Raw genomic sequence first — 20,274 nt, forward strand, 5'->3', positions numbered from 1 at the left:
ACAAAGAAGGTATCCAGGTGGACCCGGCAAAGATCAAAACCGTTTAAAAGTGGGAAACCCCAAAAACTCCGAAGCATATACATCAATTTTTAGGATTGGCTGGTTACTACAGAAGATTCATCCAAGATTTCTCCAAAATAGCAAAACCCTTGACTGCATTAACGCATAAAGGGAAGAAATTTGAATGGAAGGATGAACAAGAGAAGGCGTTTCAATTATTGAAGAAAAAGCTAACTACGGCACCTATATTGTCATTGCCTGAAGGGAATGATGATTTTGTGATTTATTGTAACGCATCAAAGCAAGGTCTCGGTTGTGTATTAATGCAACGGACGAAGGTGATTGCTTATGCGTCTAGACAATTGAAGATTCACGAGCAAAATTATACGATGCATGATTTGGAATTAGGCGCGGTTGTTTTTGCATTAAAGACTTGGAGGCACTACTTATATGGGGTCAAAAGTATTATATATACCGACCACAAAAGTCTTCAACACATATTTAATCAGAAACAACTGAATATGAGGCAGCGTAGGTGGATTGAATTGTTGAATGATTACGACTTTGAGATTCGTTACTACCCGGGGAAGGCAAATGTGGTAGCCGACACCTTGAGCAGAAAGAATAGAGAACCCATTCGAGTAAAATCTATGAATATAATGATTCACACTAACCTTACTACTCAAATAAAGGAGGCGCAACAAGGAGTTTTAAAAGAGGGAAATTTAAAGGATGAAATACCCAAAGGATCGGAGAAGCATCTTAATATTTGGGAAGACGGAACCCGGTATAGGACTGAAAGAATTTGGGTACCAAAATTTGTAGATATGAGAGAAATGGTACTTAGAGAAGCTCATAAAACCAGATACTCAATACATCCTGGAACGGGGAAGATGTACAAGGATCTTAAGAAACATTTTTGGTGGCCAGGTATGAAAGCCGATATTGCTAAATATGTAGGAGAATGTTTGACGTGTTATAAGGTCAAAGCTGAACATCAGAAACCATCAGGTCTACTACAACAACCTGAAATCCCGGAATGGAAATGGGAAAACATTACCATGGATTTCATTACTAAATTGCCAAGGACTGCAAGTGGTTATGATACTATTTGGGTAATAGTTGATCGTCTCACCAAGTCAGCACACTTCCTGTCAATAAGAGAAGATGACAAGATGGAGAAGTTAGCACGACTGTATTTGAAGGAAGTCGTCTCCAGACATGGAATACCAATCTCTATTATCTCTGATAGGGATGGCAGATTTATTTCAAGATTCTGGCAGACATTACAGCAAGCATTGGGAACTCGTCTAGACATGAGTACTGCCTATCATCCACAAACTGATGGGCAGAGCGAAAGGACGATACAAACGCTTGAAGACATGCTACGAGCTTGTGTTATTGATTTCGGAAACAGTTGGGATCGACATCTACCGTTAGCAGAATTTTCCTACAACAACAGCTACCATTCAAGCATTGAGATGGCACCGTTTGAAGTACTTTATGGTAGAAAGTGCAGGTCTCCGATTTGTTGGAGTGAAGTGGGGGATAGACAGATTACGGGTCCGGAGATAATACAAGAAACTACCGAGAAAATCATCCAAATTCAACAAAGATTGAAAACCGCCCAGAGTCGACAAAAGAGCTACGCGGATAGTAAAAGAAAAGATATAGAGTTTGAAATTGGAGAAATGGTCATGCTTAAGGTTTCACCTTGGAAAGGCGTTGTTCGATTTGGTAAAAGGGGGAAACTAAATCCAAGGTACATTGGACCATTCAAGATTATAGATCGTGTCGGACCAGTAGCTTACCAACTGGAGCTACCTCAACAACTCGTGGCTGTACATAACACTTTTCACGTCTCAAATTTGAATAAATGTTTTGCTAAAGAAGATCTCACTATTCCGTTGGACGAAATCCAAATCAATGAAAAACTTCAATGCATTGAAGAACCCGTCGAAATAATGGATCGTGAGGTTAAGAGACTTAAACAAAACAAGATACCGATTGTTAAGGTTCGATGGAATGCTCGTAGAGGACCCGAGTTCACCTGGGAGCGTGAAGATCAGATGAAGAAGAAATACCTGCATTTATTTCCAGAAGATACGTCAACACCTCCAACTGCTTAAAATTTCGGGACGAAATTTATTTAACGGGTAGGCACTGTAGTGACCCGAACTTTTCCATGTTTATATTTATATATATATTAAATGAAATTGTTATTTACATGATTAAGTGTTTCCAACATGTTAAGCAATCAAACTTGTTAAGACTTGATTAATTGAAATAGGTTTCATATAGACAATTGACCACCCAAGTTGACCGGTGATTCACGAACGTTAAAACTTCTAAAAACTATATGATGACATATATATGGTTATATATATAGTTAACATGATTTTATTATAAGTATGTATCTCATTAGGTATTTTAACAATGAGTTATATACATAAAAATGAGACTATTAATTTAAGAAACTCGAAAACGATATATATAACGATTATCGTTATAACAACGTCTTACTAGGTACATATGAATCATATTAAGATATTGATACACTTGGTTAATTATGTTAAATGATAATTAAATATATTATTAAGTGTATTAACAATGAAATACATATGTAAAAATAAGACTACTAACTTAATGATTTCGAAACGAGACATATATGTAACGATTATCGTTATAATGACATTTAACTGTATATATATCATACTAAGATATATTATATATCATAATATCATGATAATATAACAATTTAACATCTCATTTGTTATAATAAATAATGGGTTAACAACATTCAACAAGATCGTTAACCTAAAGGTTTCAAAACAACATTTACATGTAACGACTAACGATGACTTAACGACTCAGTTAAAATGTATATACATGTAGTGTTTTAATATGTATTCATACACTTTTGAAAGACTTCAAGACACTTATCAAAATACTTTTACTTAACAAAAATGCTTACAATTACATCCTCGTTCAGTTTCATCAACAATTCTACTCGTATGCACCCGTATTCGTACTCGTACAATACACAGCTTTTAGATGTATGTACTATTGGTATATACACTCCAATGATCAGATTTTAGTAGCCCATGTGAGTCACCTAACACATGTGGGAACCATCATTTGGTAACTAGCATGAAATATCTCATAAAATTACAAAAATATGAGTAATCATTCATGACTTATTTACATGAAAACAAAATTACATATCCTTTATATCTAATCCATACACCAACGACCAAAAACACCTACAAACACTTTAATTCTTCAATTTTATTCATCTAATTGATCTCTCTAAAGTTCTATCTTCAAGTTCTAAGTGTTCTTCATAAATTCCAAAAGTTCTAGTTTCATAAAATCAAGAATACTTCCAAGATTGCAAGTTTACTTCCAAGTTTTCTAAATCCATTCCAAGTAATCATCCAAGATCAAGAAACCTTTGTTACTTACAGTAGGTTATCTTTTTAATACAAGGTAATAATCATATTCAAACTTTAATTCAATTTCTATAACTATAACAATCTTATTTCGAGTGGAAATCTTACTTGAAATTGTTTTCGTGTCATGATTCTGCTTCAAGAACTTTCAAGCCATCCAAGGATCCTTTGAAGCTAGATCTATTTTTCTCCTTTCCAGTAGGTTTATCCAAGGAACTTGAGGTAGTAATGATGTTCATAACATTATTCTATTCATACATATAAAGCTATCTTATTCGAAGGTTTAAACTTGTAATCACTAGAACATAGTTTAGTTAATTCTAAACTTGTTCGCAAATAAAAGTTAATCCTTCTAACTTGACTTTTAAAATCAACTAAACACATGTTCTATATCTATATGATATGCTAACTTAATGATTTAAAACCTGGAAACACGAAAAACACCGTAAAACCGGATTTACGCCGTCGTAGTAACACTGCGGGCTGTTTTGGGTTAGTTAATTAAAAAATATGATAAACTTTGATTTAAAAGTTGTTATTCTGGGAAAATGATTTTTATTATGAACATGAAACTATATCCAAAAATTATGGTTAAACTCCAAGTGAAAGTATGTTTTCTAAAATGGTCATCTAGACGTCGTTCTTTCGACTGAAATGACTACCTTTACAAAAACGACTTGTAACTTATTTTTCGGACTATAAACCTATACTTTTTCTGTTTAGATTCATAAAATAGAGTTCAATATGAAACCATAGCAATTTGATTCACTCAAAACGGATTTAAAATGAAGAAGTTATGGGTAAAACAAAATTGGATAATTTTTCTCATTTTAGCTACGTGAAAATTGGTAACAAATCTATTCTAACCATAACTTAATCAACTTGTATTGTATATTATGTAATCTTGAGATACCATAGACACGTATACAATGTTTCGACCTATCATGTCGACACATCTATATATATTTCGGAACAACCATAGACACTCTATATGTGAATGTTGGAGTTAGCTATACAGGGTTGAGGTTGATTCCAAAATATATATATAGTTTGAGTTGTGATCAATACTGAGATACGTATACACTGGGTCGAGGATTGATTCAAGATAATATTTATCGATTTATTTCTGTACATCTAACTGTGGACAACTAGTTGTAGGTTACTAACGAGGACAGCTGACTTAATAAACTTAAAACATCAAAATATATTAAAAGTGTTGTAAATATATTTTGAACATACTTTGATATATATGTATATATTGTTATAGGTTCGTGAATCAACCAGTGGCCAAGTCTTACTTCCCGACGAAGTAAAAATCTGTGAAAGTGAGTTATAGTCGCACTTTTAAAATCTAATATTTTTGGGATGAGAATACATGCAGATTTTATAAATGATTTACAAAATAGACACAAGTACGTGAAACTACATTCTATGGTTGAATTATCGAAATCGAATATGCCCCTTTTTATTAAGTTTGGTAATCTAAGAATTAGGGAACAGACACCCTAATTGACGCGAATCCTAAAGATAGATCTATTGGGCCTAACAAACCCCATCCAAAGTACCGGATGCTTTAGTACTTCGAAATTTATATCATATCCGAAGGGTGTCCCGGAATGATGGGGATATTCTTATATATGCATCTTGTTAATGTCGATTACCAGGTGTTCACCATATGAATGATTTTTATCTCTATGTATAGGATGTGTATTGAAATATGAAATCTTGTGGTCTATTATTATGATTTGATAATATATAGGTTAAACCTATAACTCACCAACATTTTTGTTGACGTTTAAAGCATGTTTATTCTCAGGTGAATACTAAGAGCTTCCGCTGTTGCATACTAAAATAAGGACAAGATTTGGAGTCCATGTTTGTATGATATTGTGTAAAAACTGCATTCAAGAAACTGATTTCGATGTAACATATTTGTATTGTAAACCATTATGTAATGGTCGTGTGTAAACAGGATATTTTAGATTATCATTATTTGATAATCTACGTAAAGCTTTTTAAACCTTTATTTATGAAATAAAGGTTATGGTTTGTTTTAAAAATGAATGCAGTCTTTGAAAAACGTCTCATATAGAGGTCAAAATCTCGCAACGAAATCAATTAATATGGAACGTTTTTAATCAATAAGAACGGGACATTTCAGTTTTTGCTGAGGTCCCTCCCCCTCAGCTGGTGCAACACCAGAGGTAGTCGTTGGGTTTACTCCACCCCGAGCAGTAAGATACTCGAGCATGCTTGGTGTTAAACCATTATATGGAGCAGCAGGAGCATCTTTTGGCATTCCCCCTTGTTTTGGAGGCAGGTCGAATGATTGATCAGCAATCTGCTGGTAAGATTCACCCAACTCATTTTCAAAAACAAGGCTCAAGAACCTTGGAAAGGGGATTAGATGTGTTCGTTTGGGTGCAAGCATCATTTCCCTTAACCTGAGGTAGATCTCAGCTGCGTAGTCAATGTTCTTGTTGAACAGCAAACCATGACCAATTTTGAGCTCAAAATCTGAGCACTGATCAAAGCTACCGGACTTTTAGCTGATGCACTGGGTCAGCAGTCCAAAGAAGTAATACCATAGTGGTGGCATGTTCTTCCTTAGTGGTGTATGAGCAATTGGACCAGCATATCCAATCGTTTCAAGCACTTCCCTCCTCAAATCATCGCTCATCGGTGAATTAACAAATGGACCACCGGGTAATTGAAGGGCACGTCGGAGGGTATCAACAGTGATTGAGCAGTTTAGGGTTTCAGTCACCATGCCACGAATACAAGGAGCATTCTGTTGAGTGGTGGCCATGGTGGCAGTATACCAAAATCTCGCTAAACAGGCATGATAGAGGCGAGAAGGAACTCCGGTGATGGATCTCGCCAAGGGGCATCGCCTGATGTAGTCGATCAAAGCCTCATAGCCAATGTTGGCTTTAGACTTAGGAATAGAGAGAGCGTGTGCTGCATTGCCTCTGGAAAGGCGAATCAGTGCATGGTCTGGTGCATTATTGGCCCTGATCAGGTTGGGGTGAAGATTTAACTGTGGACCCTGTACAGCTTGTTCCTCAATGACCGGAGGAGGGTGTTGTTGATGTTGTTGTTGTTCCACCTGTTGTTGTTGCTGTTGTTGTTCCTCTGGCTGATTCTCAGCAGGTGGTGATTGGTGTTGTTGTTCTGCCATTGATGAAATGTTGAAGATGAATGTATGAAGTATTTGAAGATTTGGGATTTTTAGATAGAAGAGTGTGTATTTGAAAGGTAAATCAAAGAGTTAATAACCGAAGGTTATTATGTGGAATTGATCGCCTTATTTAACCTTTCGGATTGGTGGAAAAAGTGCAGGAGAGAGAAAGTGGCAACTGTCATCTGCAGGCGCGTGGGAAGATGTGACAGACTGGCACGTTTTCGAGGGGACACAGACTGTTGACATGATGTTCAATTGGCTTGAACACTTATACCTCCCATTAAGCATTAAATGCAGCTGTTATCAATTCAATTTGAAGTTAAAAACCATAAGATAAATTTTGTATTAAATACAAAAATTCTTTGTGACATTTAATATGTAATGAATTTAATTTTAAATCATTGGGAGTAAATGAGTTTCAGATTTAAGGTATCATTTAAGTATTGTGAGCTATTTATTATATCGTTTTGAACATTGAATAATCATGATATAAAAGACCTTGTTGTGCTGACGGTTTGACATGTATGCAGTAAGTGAAAGAAATTTTGACTTACAGGTTTGCCCTACATGTTGTAGAGCCAGCACACCAACAAAATTGCCTTTTATTTTAAAGTTCAAGCATACCCAGCTCAGAGATGAGACAGTTAAAACATTTCTCATCTAAGGGCTTTGTGAAAAGATCTGCTAACTGCTGGTCTGTTGAAATAAAATGTAGCTCCACATCTCCTTTTTGAACATGATCCCTTATGAAATGATATCGAACGTCAATGTGCTTTGTTCTAGAATGCATCACAGGATTGTTGGTAATAGCAATAGCACTTGTGTTGTCACAGTAGATTGGAGTTTTTGTAACATGAACACCATAGTCCTTCAGCTGGCTTTGCATCCATAGTACTTGTACAGTACAACTACAAGCAGAAACATATTCTACCTCAGCAGTAGATGTGGACACAGTATTTTGCTTTTTACTCGTCCAGCTCCCAGTAACTGGCAACCACCAGTAGTACTTTTTCTGTCTATTTTACACCCTGCAAAGTCAGCATCTGAATATCCAATTAGCTCAAAATCCTGGTCTTTGGGATACCAAAGACCACGTTTGGCAGTACCTTTCAGATACCTAAATATTTTTTTTACTGCTAGCAAGTGTGACTCTTTAGGATCAGCTTGATATCTGGCATAGAGACGTGTGGAAAACATAATATCTGGTCTGCTGGCTGTAAGATAAAGTAGGGATCCAATCATACCTCTATATTCAGTGATATTGACAGGTTCACCATTGGGATCAGCATCTATTTTAATAGATGCTGCCATTGGGTCCCTATATCTTTTAAACAGGTCAGACCAAATTTCTTTAACATATCTTTGATATATTTATGCTGACTTATAAAAATTCCATCATCAAGTTGTTTAATTTGCAATCCTAAAAAGTATTGCAAATCTCTTTGTAAGCTCATTTCATATGTCTTTGACATAAGTTTTGAAAAATCTTGACAATGTTTCTCATTTTTAGATCCATAAATAATATCATTCACATATATCTGTACCAGCAAGAGATCACCATCTATCTCTTTTGAGAATAGAGTGGTATCAATTGTTCCAACTTTAAAACCTATACCAGTGAGATACACATGAAGTGTCTCATACCATGCTCTTGGTGCCTGTTTGAGGCCATAAAGAGCTTTGTCTAGCTTGTAGACATGGTCTGGATATTTACTGCTTACAAAACTAGGAGGCTGTTTGACATAAACTTCTTCTTGCATCTTTCCATTTAGAAACGCAGATTTAACATCCATCTGGAATACCCTAAAGTTCATCTTAGCAGCATATGCCAAGAACAATCTGATAGCTTCCATCCTAGCCACTGGAGCATATGTCTCTCCATAATCCAATCCTTCTTCCTGTTTGAAACCCTGAGCTACCAATCTAGCTTTGTTTCTAATTACAATCCCATCAACATCCATCTTGTTCTTGAAAACCCACTTGGTACCAATGATCTTCTTAGTTTCATCATCAAGTTTAGGTACCAATGTCCAAACCTTATTCCTATCAAACTGGGAGATCTCTTCTTGCATAGCTCCTGCCCAGCTTGGATCTTTGATTGCTTCATCAGGACATGTAGGTTTAATGGTAGACACAAAGTTTACATGCATACAAAAATTGCTGGTTGCATGTCTTCTTGTTTAAATACCACTTGCCAGATTACCAATAACTTGTTCAATTGGATGCTCCTTTGTCCATCTAGTGTTATGAACAGGTGAGCTTGTTGTGGAACATACAGCATCTTGATCATCAGCTTGCTCAGAGGAATGAGCAGCAGTGGGAGACAGCTGTTCATTATGAGTGTAACCAGTACCAGCTTGAGATCCTTCAGAACCAGTAGACCTATGCTCCAATTGTAAAACTTCAGTAGATCCAGTAGGTCCACATGGTTTAGACACTTTATGGAACAGAGTGATCCATCTCATCATCAGAGAACCCAGCAACATGGATTGGTAAGAGATTTGTTGCTGGTTCTTCTTCATCATCAAGAGCTTGCTGAGTTGACTCTTCAAACAGTAACTCCTCATCTTCTTGACTAGAAGATGAAGTTGGGGCAGTTTCATCAAATGTAACATTAATGGATTCTTCAAAATAGCCCCTTCTTTTATTGAAAATCCTGTATGCCTTTGATATGTTGGAATATCCTAAAAATATACCTTCATCAGCCTTAGCATCAAACTTGCCTAGCTGATCCCTATTGTTTAGAATGAAACAGGGAGTGCCAAATACATGAAGAAATGAAATTAAGGTCTTCTGCCTTTGAGAACTTCATAAGCAGTTTTCTGATGTCTTTTCACTATTAAAGATCTATTATGGGTAAAACAAGCAGTGTTCATAGCTTCTGCCCAATATGAATTTTTCAGCCCAGACTCAGCCAACATAGATCTTGCTGCTTCAATGAGAGTTCTATTTCTTCTTTCTGTAACACCATTCTGTTGAGGTGTTCTCACAGCAGAAAAGTTCTGTGAAATACCTTTGTCAGCACAAAATTCTTCCAATGTTGCATTTCTGAATTCTGTACCATGATCACTTCTAAGCTACTTCACCAATTGCCCATTCAGTAATTCCATTCTTTTGATAAAATTGATAATTTCATTAGCAGCTTCACTCTTTTGCTTCAAGAAGAACACCCAAGTGTATCTGAAATATTCATCAACAATCACCAGTGTAAACTTCTTCCCACTACAGCTGGCTATATTAACAGGACCAAAAAGATCCATATGAAGAAGGTGAAATGATTTCTCAACAGATGAAATCTGCTTTGATTTGAATGAGGCATGGTGATGCTTCCCTTTTTCACATCCAGGACATAATTTGTCCTTCACATAAAACATTGTGGGTAGCCCAGACACCAAACTTTTACTAGATAACTTATGAATATCTTTGAAGTTGAGATGTGAGAGTCTCTTGTGCCATAACCACTTGAGGTTGTCTGCTGCCTTTGAATAAAACAGGTATCAGTTGTTGTGACTGCTGTGTTCATGTCAATTTGATACATGTTCTCATATCTTTTTGCTGTCACCAGTGGCTTCCCTGTCTTATCAAAAATAGTGCCAATCTTTCTTCTGAACTGGACTATCTTATTTTTGCTTGTCAGTTGACTTATGCTGAGTAGATTATGTTTAAGCCCAACGACATATGCTACATTTGAAAAAGTAACATTCCCATTTGTTAAAGTACCAAAACCCTTTGTGTAACCCAATGAATTATCTCCATATGATACAACTGGACCATCCTTTTCTTGATAGTCCATCAGTAGGGACTTACATTCGGTCATATGTCTCGAACAACCACTATCGAGATACCAGATTTGCTTGTTTTAAATGCCCTGCACAGTAGCTAAGAGATTAGTTCTTTTTGGGAACCCATCCAAGGATGGGTTCTGAAAGGGTCATCTTTGATGATCTCTTCCTGTCTGCTGGTTTGCTTGAAGAGGCAGCAGCAGATGGGGTTAGGGTTAGAGTACACCAGTTGGCTAAGTAAAACTTGCTGTCACATTTGTAGCATTTTCTCATATTTGATATCAGTGACTGGTCATACACTGAGTAAATGGGTGCAGTAAGATCGGGTCTACTTTTAGATATGGCAGCTATGAGCTGGTCAAGCTTGACAGTCATTATCTCAGTGATAGATGACCCAGCACTTGATTCCACAATTTCGTTCACTTTAGCTTTTTCCTTAAGGGCAGCTTTCCTTTTAGAACCAGTACCATGATCATGGTATACTGCTTTGCCTTTGTTCGACGAATCAGTTTGGGAAGTTACTAACCCGTCAGCTGATGCTGGTCGACTCTTGTGAATCTTGATTGCTGCCTTTGACTTGCCAGTATTGTGTTTTGCTGGCTTGTCCTTAGCTACTGGTTTACCAGTACAATTTTCATCAGCTAGCTCAGCATTAGTGGAATTTGAACACGAAGGGGAATAAATTAATTTTAACTTTCTTTGATTGTTTTCAGTGATTTTCCTTTTAATGCGTCTTTCCTTTGGAGTCATATAGTAAATGGTAGAAGGATCAGTAGCTTCATCAATTGAAGTACTGGTTTCCTTGACTTTTACTTCATCCTCCAAAATTTCTTTCATAGACGGTGGTGGGGTCACAGTAGGTCTGACAAACTTATTTGTTAAGACCTTTTTACCCTTAACTATCTTGGCAAAGGTATTTGGCAAGACAGCTTCAGGATCTGTTTCAAGAATGGGGTCCATGTAAGTAACTTCTGCAAGAGCAGCAGCAGCATAGTCACCAGCAAAGAAAGCTTCAACTTGGGCAGGCACCTGCTCATTTACACACTTAGCTGTGCGTTGAGCAGATTTACACCATGAAGCAACAACCTTCTTGAGGTCGTTTAGCTGGTTCTTAACATCTGCTGCCTCAACGTAAAGAGACTTTAAAGAAAAATTTTGTTTTTCAAGTTTTGAAATTTCATCCTTCAAGATCTTAATTTCATCAGTTTTGCTTTTAAGTTTATCATTTAAAGATTTGTTATCATTTTTCAAAACTTCTTCACGTTTACTGCCTCTACATAAATCAACTCTTAGGTAGTCAAACATTTTAGCTTTTTCATCATCAGTATAAGTTCAAAAATTATCAACCTTATACAGCATTTCAGATTTCCATTGAGGTGAATCCTTTTTCCGATCTGCTTCCCTCACATCAGCCAAAAACATACTACCATTATCATCCTCATCAGACTCCTCGACCTCCTTGGCCATCAAACACAGCTTTTTACCAGAAGCATAACCAGCATCATCATCATCATCAGTATCACTGTCAGAAGATGAAGAAGAGCTGGTTTCATCCCAATCATGATGCTCAGCAACTAGAACCTTTTCTGACTTCTTTCCTTTCTTATCAGCCTTTGCACTTTCCTTCATCTGAGCCTTCATAGCTTTGTACTTGTTCTTGTACTTATCAGCTTTTGAGAAGGAGTTAGCATGTGATGTTGAAGGTTTCCTGGACAGTAATTCAGCAGCAAAATATCCAACCTTCCCACAATTGTAACACTCAAATTTAGGACCCTTGACTGATTTGCTGATGTACCTAGCACTTGGTTTCTTACTCCCTTTGCATGGCTTGCTGGTTCTATTACGATTGAACCTTTTGAACTGCCTAGCCAGCAAAGCCATACCTTCAGCAAATCCTTCCACATCATCTTCATCATCATTGCTTTCTTCAGACCCAGTACCACTATCCACCTCATCTTCAGCTGACTCATCTTCTGCCATCAACTTTTGAACTAGTAAAGCTTTTTGAGCTTTCTTTTTAGCAGCAGCAATAAGAGCAGTATCATCAGTTTTTGAGGATTTTGAGGTGGTGGAGGCAGACTTAAAGTTTTCTTTTAAATTTAGTTTAAGTTTAGCTTCTGCTTTCTCATGGTTCCAAAGTGTACCATAAAGAGAGGACATGTTAAAGTTCTTTAAGGTCTGGGTGATTCTTAAGGGATCAGTGACAGGTTTCCATTTAGTAGGCAGTGAGTCAATGAATTTGTTTACTTGTTCAAAATCAGTATATGTGATTTTTAAAGTAAGCAGGTCAGCAACTAGGGAGTTAAACCTAATGAAGGTTTGCTTAAAGGTCTCATTCTTATAGGCAAAGAACATTTCATACTCTCTTTTCAAATCAATAATCTTGTTCTGCCTAACCTCATCCATGCCTTCATAAGTGACATCTAGATAGTTTAACATAAGCTTAGCATTCAGCTTTCCCTTAATCAGTTTGAACAGGTGGTTAGGTAAAGTTATAGCTAACAGAGTTCTGATCTTAGGGTCAAGTCCAATACGACGTTTGTCCTCAGCATCCCATCTAGCTGGAGTGAGAATAACCTCTCTGCCAAGAATGGCAGGAGTGTCAGCAGTAGCTGGGATGCTATCAATAGTCTCAATTGGAATAAATGGACCATCTGTGGCAATACCAGGCATAAGTGGGTCAATAGACTCAAAGTGAAGCATGAACCTTGCCTTCCAGGTTTCATACTCATCTTCATCAAATTTGGGTGGTCTATTGGATGAGCCATTTTCAAGGTAAGCTGTATTTGAGTATGCAGCCATGAGAGAATTCAGATCCAAGATATTAAATTATCAAGACTGAAGCTCTGATACCAGTTTTTGGTCCCTTGATAAACAACATGAGTATTGTAGGGGGGGTGAATACAATTTCTTATATTTAACTAACCAATTAAACACGGTTTAGTATTCAAGCATGTAATGTAATTAGAGTCAAAGGTAATTTTTCAACTGTTATTCTTTATTGATTAAATCATAAAGAATTTCAACTATCCTTGGTGGAATGATAGTTGGTTGATACAGATTTACCTAAGTATAGCTAAGAGGATAAACTAAAAGCTATTACACATTTTGAACTCTAAATAAATAAACCCACACCACTAGTTGTTACAATAGTGGATACAACAATTTATAGTAGTCCTATTAACCGTGTAATGGTTCTATTGTCCACAGGTACATAGGATGTCTGTACTTGTGGGGACAACTGCATCAGAGAGCGTGCTCTTCTCTTTCCTCTTTGGTAGCTATTTGCAGGAACACCCCAATTTGGTTTGGCACAACTATTCGTTTAAACAAATAGAATGTTGTGTTCCCTAGGCATTGACAAAGTATAGCACATGTCTGTACATGCGTTAAACTTCTGCATTCCCACGTGATCTTGTAAGGTCACTTGTCAGCCGCCGACGCGTGTCCTTTCCTGTTCAACTTTGTCTTTGACTTCTGTTGAATAGTACAATTGATGTAGACTACTCGGGAAACCACCATGCTTGTAATGGAGCATGGCTGTCTTGTGTTGTATGTTGCTTACCAGGTTTACTGGTTCTTCTTATGCTGAGTCACTTGATATTCTTGAATTGCTGAGTACTCATCATGTGCTGATTCAAAGAATACACTCTACCTTGTGCTGGTAGACTAGGCAGCATACTGAACACTTGACACAACAATATTTGATGTCTATACATAAACAAACCTGTGCTGGCTGCACATAACATTTTAGTGTAAATAAATTACAGTTTTGTCATAATGAAATCCTTAATTATTTTGGGGACTCAACAATCTTTAATGTGCGTATTGTAATTACAAGATTGAATGTATAAAAAGAAATCATTTCTCGCAGTAATACTTAGGCTATCTCATGGCTCGTTAATAACAATTAGTTAAGTGTTTCCCGCTTCGTTAGGAAAAAGGCAAAATTACGGGTTTAGCCATGTGAACAATAACTTTTTTTTGTTATATGCGAGTAATATCAATGGTTGGCACCTTTTTCAGTCTCGCATTAATGCTTAGATTATCTCATGGATCACCCTAATTCGTCCACAAAATTTGTACAGTACTTTCAGGAGGGTTAGGGTGGTATTTTCGACGAAGATGAAGGAAGCAGCAAGCTGAAAAAGTTCGTGGATTAGGCTACTACTGTTGTAAGTACAGATTCTCGGATAATCTACATTAAAAAGGACGGCCAACAACATATCACTAATATTTATCACGCACAATCTTGCTTGAGCAATTTCTATCTATCCTTATTCCCTAACGCCGACCAGTAATCATAATAAACATCTTGATGAGTTATTAACAATTTCTAATTTCTTAGGGTGCGTTTGTTTGCCTCTTAACGGAATGGTTCAACACTGAATGCTGAACCATTCAGCATTCAGTGCGTTTATTTCTGACCTCTGAATGACATATGGTGCTGAATGGTTCAGAATTCAGCTCTGAACCATTCAGAGATGAAACACTCTTTTAATCATTAAGAGCCTAAATTATCTATAATATTCTCCTCAAATCATATCCTGATCACCTAACTAACAAGTATATTAAATTTTTTATTCATGTCACACATTAATAAGGTAGATTTAGTTAGTTCATATCGTTCATTCTAAATGATTATCAAATAGCTTATTTCCATTCAGAGCAAACCTTATTCAGAGGCTCTGGACCATTCAGATTCTGAATCATTCAGCACTAAATCATTCAGTATAAACAAACGCACCCTTAGTCTCTCGCTCCATCATTGGATATGAAAATATAGAAAGTAAAGAGGAAAAGACATGACTAGAAGAATTGTGTGAAATAAGTGAATTTATCTAGTCGAGGCATCTTGAGAGTGAGAATAAAGGATTGTCCCCACATAGAAAGAGTGTATACTGTATGCTCGTTTTTAATTATATACGAGTAATATTCAGGAGAAGATGTGCAGTGCGTGATATTCAAAAAGATGAGTTGATACTCAACATTAATCACCTTAAAAACCCTGATTTGAATTTATTTTTCGCCAAAAAGAAAACCGATCATAGGCAACTGTATGTTATTGATGCCCTTACATTACCATGTTGTCACTTTTCCTGTTTTTCTTATAAAAAGAAGAGGTGTTTCAGGCACATTTGCGAGTTTTTGATGAAAAAGTTATTAAATGTGAATGATTGAAAATATTCTTATGTTTCAGGCACATTAAAAGGTTTATTTTGATTACCCGTCGGCGTTAGGGAAATAGGATAAAAGATGTCCTAGCCTTTATCCCGGACGATGAGGTTCACCGTGTCCATGTTCAATTTGATGTATCTCATTCACACTTTGCTGCCGACGAATACATGCGTGATGAGTTTAGTGTTCGCGTATTCATGAACAAAGCAAAATTAACAGTAACGACAATCAACGAATTGCCGAGTTAAGTGGTGAAAGAGTTCGACAGGAAAAAGAACTTTTGTCGGCAAGGGAACTTCTGATCGCATCAGAGCGTTCACTGAGTGATTAGCGTGGAAGGTTAATGAGCTTGCTTCTAATAATAAAAGGTTGTCAGAAATTGTTGCAACCACTTTGAGTGATTTGACCCCTCTTCAATTTGACATCCCAAGTTTGTTCTCCAGACTACTAGAGAGTTGGTGCTACAAATCGTTTATGGCCTACATGGAAGCCGTAAAGAAGTTGACCATGTTTGAGGTATTGAAGTTTATTCGCCCTAGTCTACCGGATGGGAGTGTTGTTGACACTATTTTTTAGGATTTGGGTCATGTTTTCTGTGAGCATGCTGTAGAGGCTTGCGAGACTGCAAAGGCTTGCGAGGCTGTAGAGGCTTGTATTTAAACATTCCACATACTCTTTTGCCTTTCTCTTTTTTTTTTTTTGTTTTTGTTATTTTTACTTATTGTATGTGTTATTGTTATTCAACCCGAGTGGGTGTTCGTATGAAAACTAGTTTCATTAAGATTTGTGTGCCGACCGTCATGCCGAACGTAGATATCTAGACTACGCGTGAGCTTGGTCGGACTATTTATACGTTTACTACCGCACCAAAATATGTTTGATTGGACCTTCCACGCCTCTTTCAAATCGTTCTTCGAGGGAAAGTCCTCCTACCAACGAATCATAGAATGCATTTCTTTGGGCGATAGTTCTGAAATATTATCAAAAAACTTTTAGCTTTTTGTTTTCGCGATATATGCAGATCAACAATGGGTGCACAACGAGATAATATGAAATATAATTTTATTTCATTCGTAGCTTATACTGAAAATACACATACATGATTTTATCCATATTGGCGTTGTCGGATGGGCGATCAGTCCACTCGGAAACATACAACTCATATATGGTATTTCTTTAAGTTGACTGCGTGCCATCGTCGTGGCAGGGCTTCACCGTCTGGCGTCTCTTATTGATAAGCTCCAAAATCATAATTCCTATGATTTTATACAATCCCTCATATCGTGGTCCGAACTTCCCGGTGTCCTTCACTCTGTTGGCTTCATTATTTCTCAACACTAACTCGTTTAGCTGGAATGCCAATGGTCTAACTTTCTTGTTGTAATCTTTTACTTGTTTTGTGCTTGGCAAATGGATACAATTATCCCACGGATAGCGCCATTTGATTGAACCTAAAACTTATCGTTTGATATTCTAGTGCTTATTTGGGAAAAAGCGATTGATTGATTGTTTTAACTCCGAAAATCGTGCAAATCCGATCGGAATTTGAATTCACGAGGGCGTAAAACAATCAACCAGATTAATCTGCTCAATAGGATTAAGTAGATTAAGGGCATGCTTGATTTAAAGTTAGTAATGGTAATGGGAATGATTATGGAAATATTATGGGAATACAATGAAAAGGAAATGGAAATATAAAAAAATAAAAATGGAAATTAAATTTCAAAAAATGTCGTGTAAACTTGATTAATATGAGATAAGGAAGAGTGAGAAATATTTGAATGGAAAGAGCATTCCCCCCATTTTGATAAGGAATGACCATTGACCACTTTTAAGGTAATGAAAATTCCTATTACTAATAACCAATCAACACCAATTATAATCAATGTCATTCCTTATACTTCATTACCCCCAACCAAGTATACTCTAATATCTAATGAGATTGAATTCCAACAGCTACCGGAATTCATTCAGAGTATCAATTACTGTGATTGCCTGATATGATTTTGATAGAGTAATGTTACAGTGATCGCATCCTGCATAAATGAGTGATCCAAGGGGTCTATTTATAAGCCTATTTATAGGCATTCGTTAGAGGGAATAATAACGTGACACCTTTCCCTTTCATAACCGTAACAAACTGGTGTAACATATTTTCCTGAATTTTCGAGCTGATGTGGTACAAACGATCCATTCATGTGCCACTACCTAGATATTTTGGCATCCAGATACAGGCTACCGGATAGCCTGCGCACTTGACCAAGTAAGAATGGCTTATTTGTGAGTACAACCTAAAGTCAAGTGTCATTTGTGAGTACAACCTAAAGTCAAGTGTTTCTTCATTGTTTTCTTTATCCGGTTGACTTCTGGACGGCTTGTATACTTGAGTAATGTTTGGTACTGCCTATTCGGAAGGCTTCTACGCGGCTAGTATGCTTGAATTACGTCAACACTTCTCACCCAGTGACTTCTTGTGGTGTCAAACATCTTTGTTTTGTGTGCTTCTTCTAGGCAGATCCTGCTTCTAGCCGGTAGCGATTCTTATTTGTTCTTTTTTTGTTTGTTTTATCTTGATGGATATTCAAGAGTTTTTTTGTTTGCTTCTAGCTGGTAGATCAGGTATGCGTATTTTTCAGAGAGCAATTGTCTCGAGCAAGATTGTTTCTGATAGTGCTATGCTGTTGTCCATCATCTTCAATTTCTGTAAAGGAGACATGTTATTTTCAAACATTTTAAGTAATTGGCAGCTGTTTTAGGCACATTTGCAAGTTTTCTGATGAAGAAGTTAAGAATGTGATTGATTTAGAATATGGAGTAACACAAAGTGATCATCATATCACAAGCTTTACAAGCTTTGCAATTGTGCTGCACCCGAAACTGCAGTTAAGTGTATTTAAATAACATGATGGTTGGTGCTTGATTTCTGGAAGAGACTACGTTAAAAGAGATCAGGTATTTACTGCTTAACATTTTTGATAAACTAAACAGCAATGGTCAATTTGATTAGAGATAAACAAGTATGATTTTGTCTTTTCCTAATGCTGGTAGACTAATGAATATGACTATTGTATAAAGCCCCATATTAATAATTTTAACGCAGTTTCAAACATTTGTAAATACAGTTTTTATTTTATATTTTAGAAAGTAAATTGACAACTTATTAACAGTTACATTGTGCCTAACAAATCTAACTTTAATGAACCAAAATGAGGATTGCAAAACAAATAATTTCACAAATTTCATTCAATATTAAGCCACTAAATACCCCTTGATTGTTATAAAATAAATCTATTGACAGTAACAGTGGATTGGATCAGATTTCTGGCTTGGATTCTCTCTAATAAACAAAGAGAATTTAAATAATTGCGCTCAGTATAATCAACTTCGATCATCTGGGGAAATAATCATCACTTCCAATATATCTTGTTCAATATTAATCAACTAATTATTATATTCGTAGTAATAAATCTACCATCTCTTGTTATATTTATATAAATTAAAAAAAGAGGAAAATGAAGGATCAGATTTCTGGCTTGAATTTTCTCCCGAAGGAGAAAAAATAAATAGAGCGCTCAGTTATTTCAGATTCGATCATCTGGGGAAATAATCATCATATCCATAAACAATAGTCACTATAAAAAAAAAAAAAAAAAAAAAAAAAAAAAAATTTGATTAATGAAAGAAAAATAAACATTAAACCGGCTGATAACATAATTAAAATGAGGAAACAGGCAGCAATGCAAAACAAAGTTTGATAAAAAGAAATTTTTTGGAGAAATCAAACACAGAAATCACTAATCACGAAAGTAAGAGGAAGATAGCGGCGTACGAGCTCTGTTTTTGCTAGGGAGTCTTTATATAGAGAAAAAAAGGAGGCCGTGACTATGACCGTATAGAGAGATTTGTTAAGATAAATATTAAATTAAATTAAATAATATAATAACTAGCTTAAGACCCGCGAATTCGCGGAATTTTTTAGAGACGAATTAAAAATTGAATTGTCAAAATAATTATAGTTTATAAGTAGTATTTATTAGGTTGTTAAAAAATCAAAACACTTTGTAATGTTCAATTACCGATAATAAAGCAATCAAGTAATAACCTTAAAAAAGCAAATAACAGATGGTTCAAAACCATAATGCTTAAAACGTATCCATTATGTGTGTATATTTTCATTACAACTACATGTGTAAAGCGATAAATGTTTGGAAATTGACACAACCCTCCCAACTCTTTTCCAACCATACCAAACTAATTACATCCATTTTGACCTGTTACCCATCAAAATCATTATCCAAGTATCAAGCTTATGAACGAAAAGTATTTCTCAAATTTGACTTAAACAAACATATACAATGGATTCGTAGTACGTAACTGTTGAGGATCTAAACGGAAAAAAAAATCATAAGTTTCACCTATAACGGCATTCTTAAAATCAATTAGGATTCATAACGATTAGGGAATGAAATTTTATAGCTAAATTTGAAAATTTGTAAAGCAACTAAAGAGATTATAAAGCAATTTGAACCCCTTTCATTTCAAGAAAAGTTTATGCGCGTTAGTATATCCAAAATGAATTGGTCAACTTTTGCACTTGTAAAGGAAATTCGATAACAAAGTATATGGTCACTGATGTAGTGATGTGTTAGTAATAACAGTTGTAAATGTTTTAATGAAT

General features: G+C 36.0%; 2 non-coding genes across 2 annotated transcripts; both read right to left on the reverse strand.

Moving 5' to 3' along the window:
* Nucleotides 1–18,904: 18,904 nt before the first annotated feature.
* Nucleotides 18,905–19,013, reverse strand: LOC139903657 (small nucleolar RNA Z103). The gene has a single exon (XR_011778465.1). It is a non-coding gene; the product is annotated as a small nucleolar RNA Z103 (small nucleolar RNA).
* A 98-nt stretch (nucleotides 19,014–19,111) lies between these two features.
* Nucleotides 19,112–19,216, reverse strand: LOC139903658 (small nucleolar RNA Z103). The gene has a single exon (XR_011778466.1). It is a non-coding gene; the product is annotated as a small nucleolar RNA Z103 (small nucleolar RNA).
* Nucleotides 19,217–20,274: the final 1,058 nt, after the last annotated feature.

The sequence above is a fragment of the Rutidosis leptorrhynchoides genome, chromosome 3, assembly GCF_046630445.1.
Source record: "Rutidosis leptorrhynchoides isolate AG116_Rl617_1_P2 chromosome 3, CSIRO_AGI_Rlap_v1, whole genome shotgun sequence".
In the NCBI taxonomy this organism is placed as follows: Eukaryota; Viridiplantae; Streptophyta; class Magnoliopsida; order Asterales; family Asteraceae; genus Rutidosis; species Rutidosis leptorrhynchoides.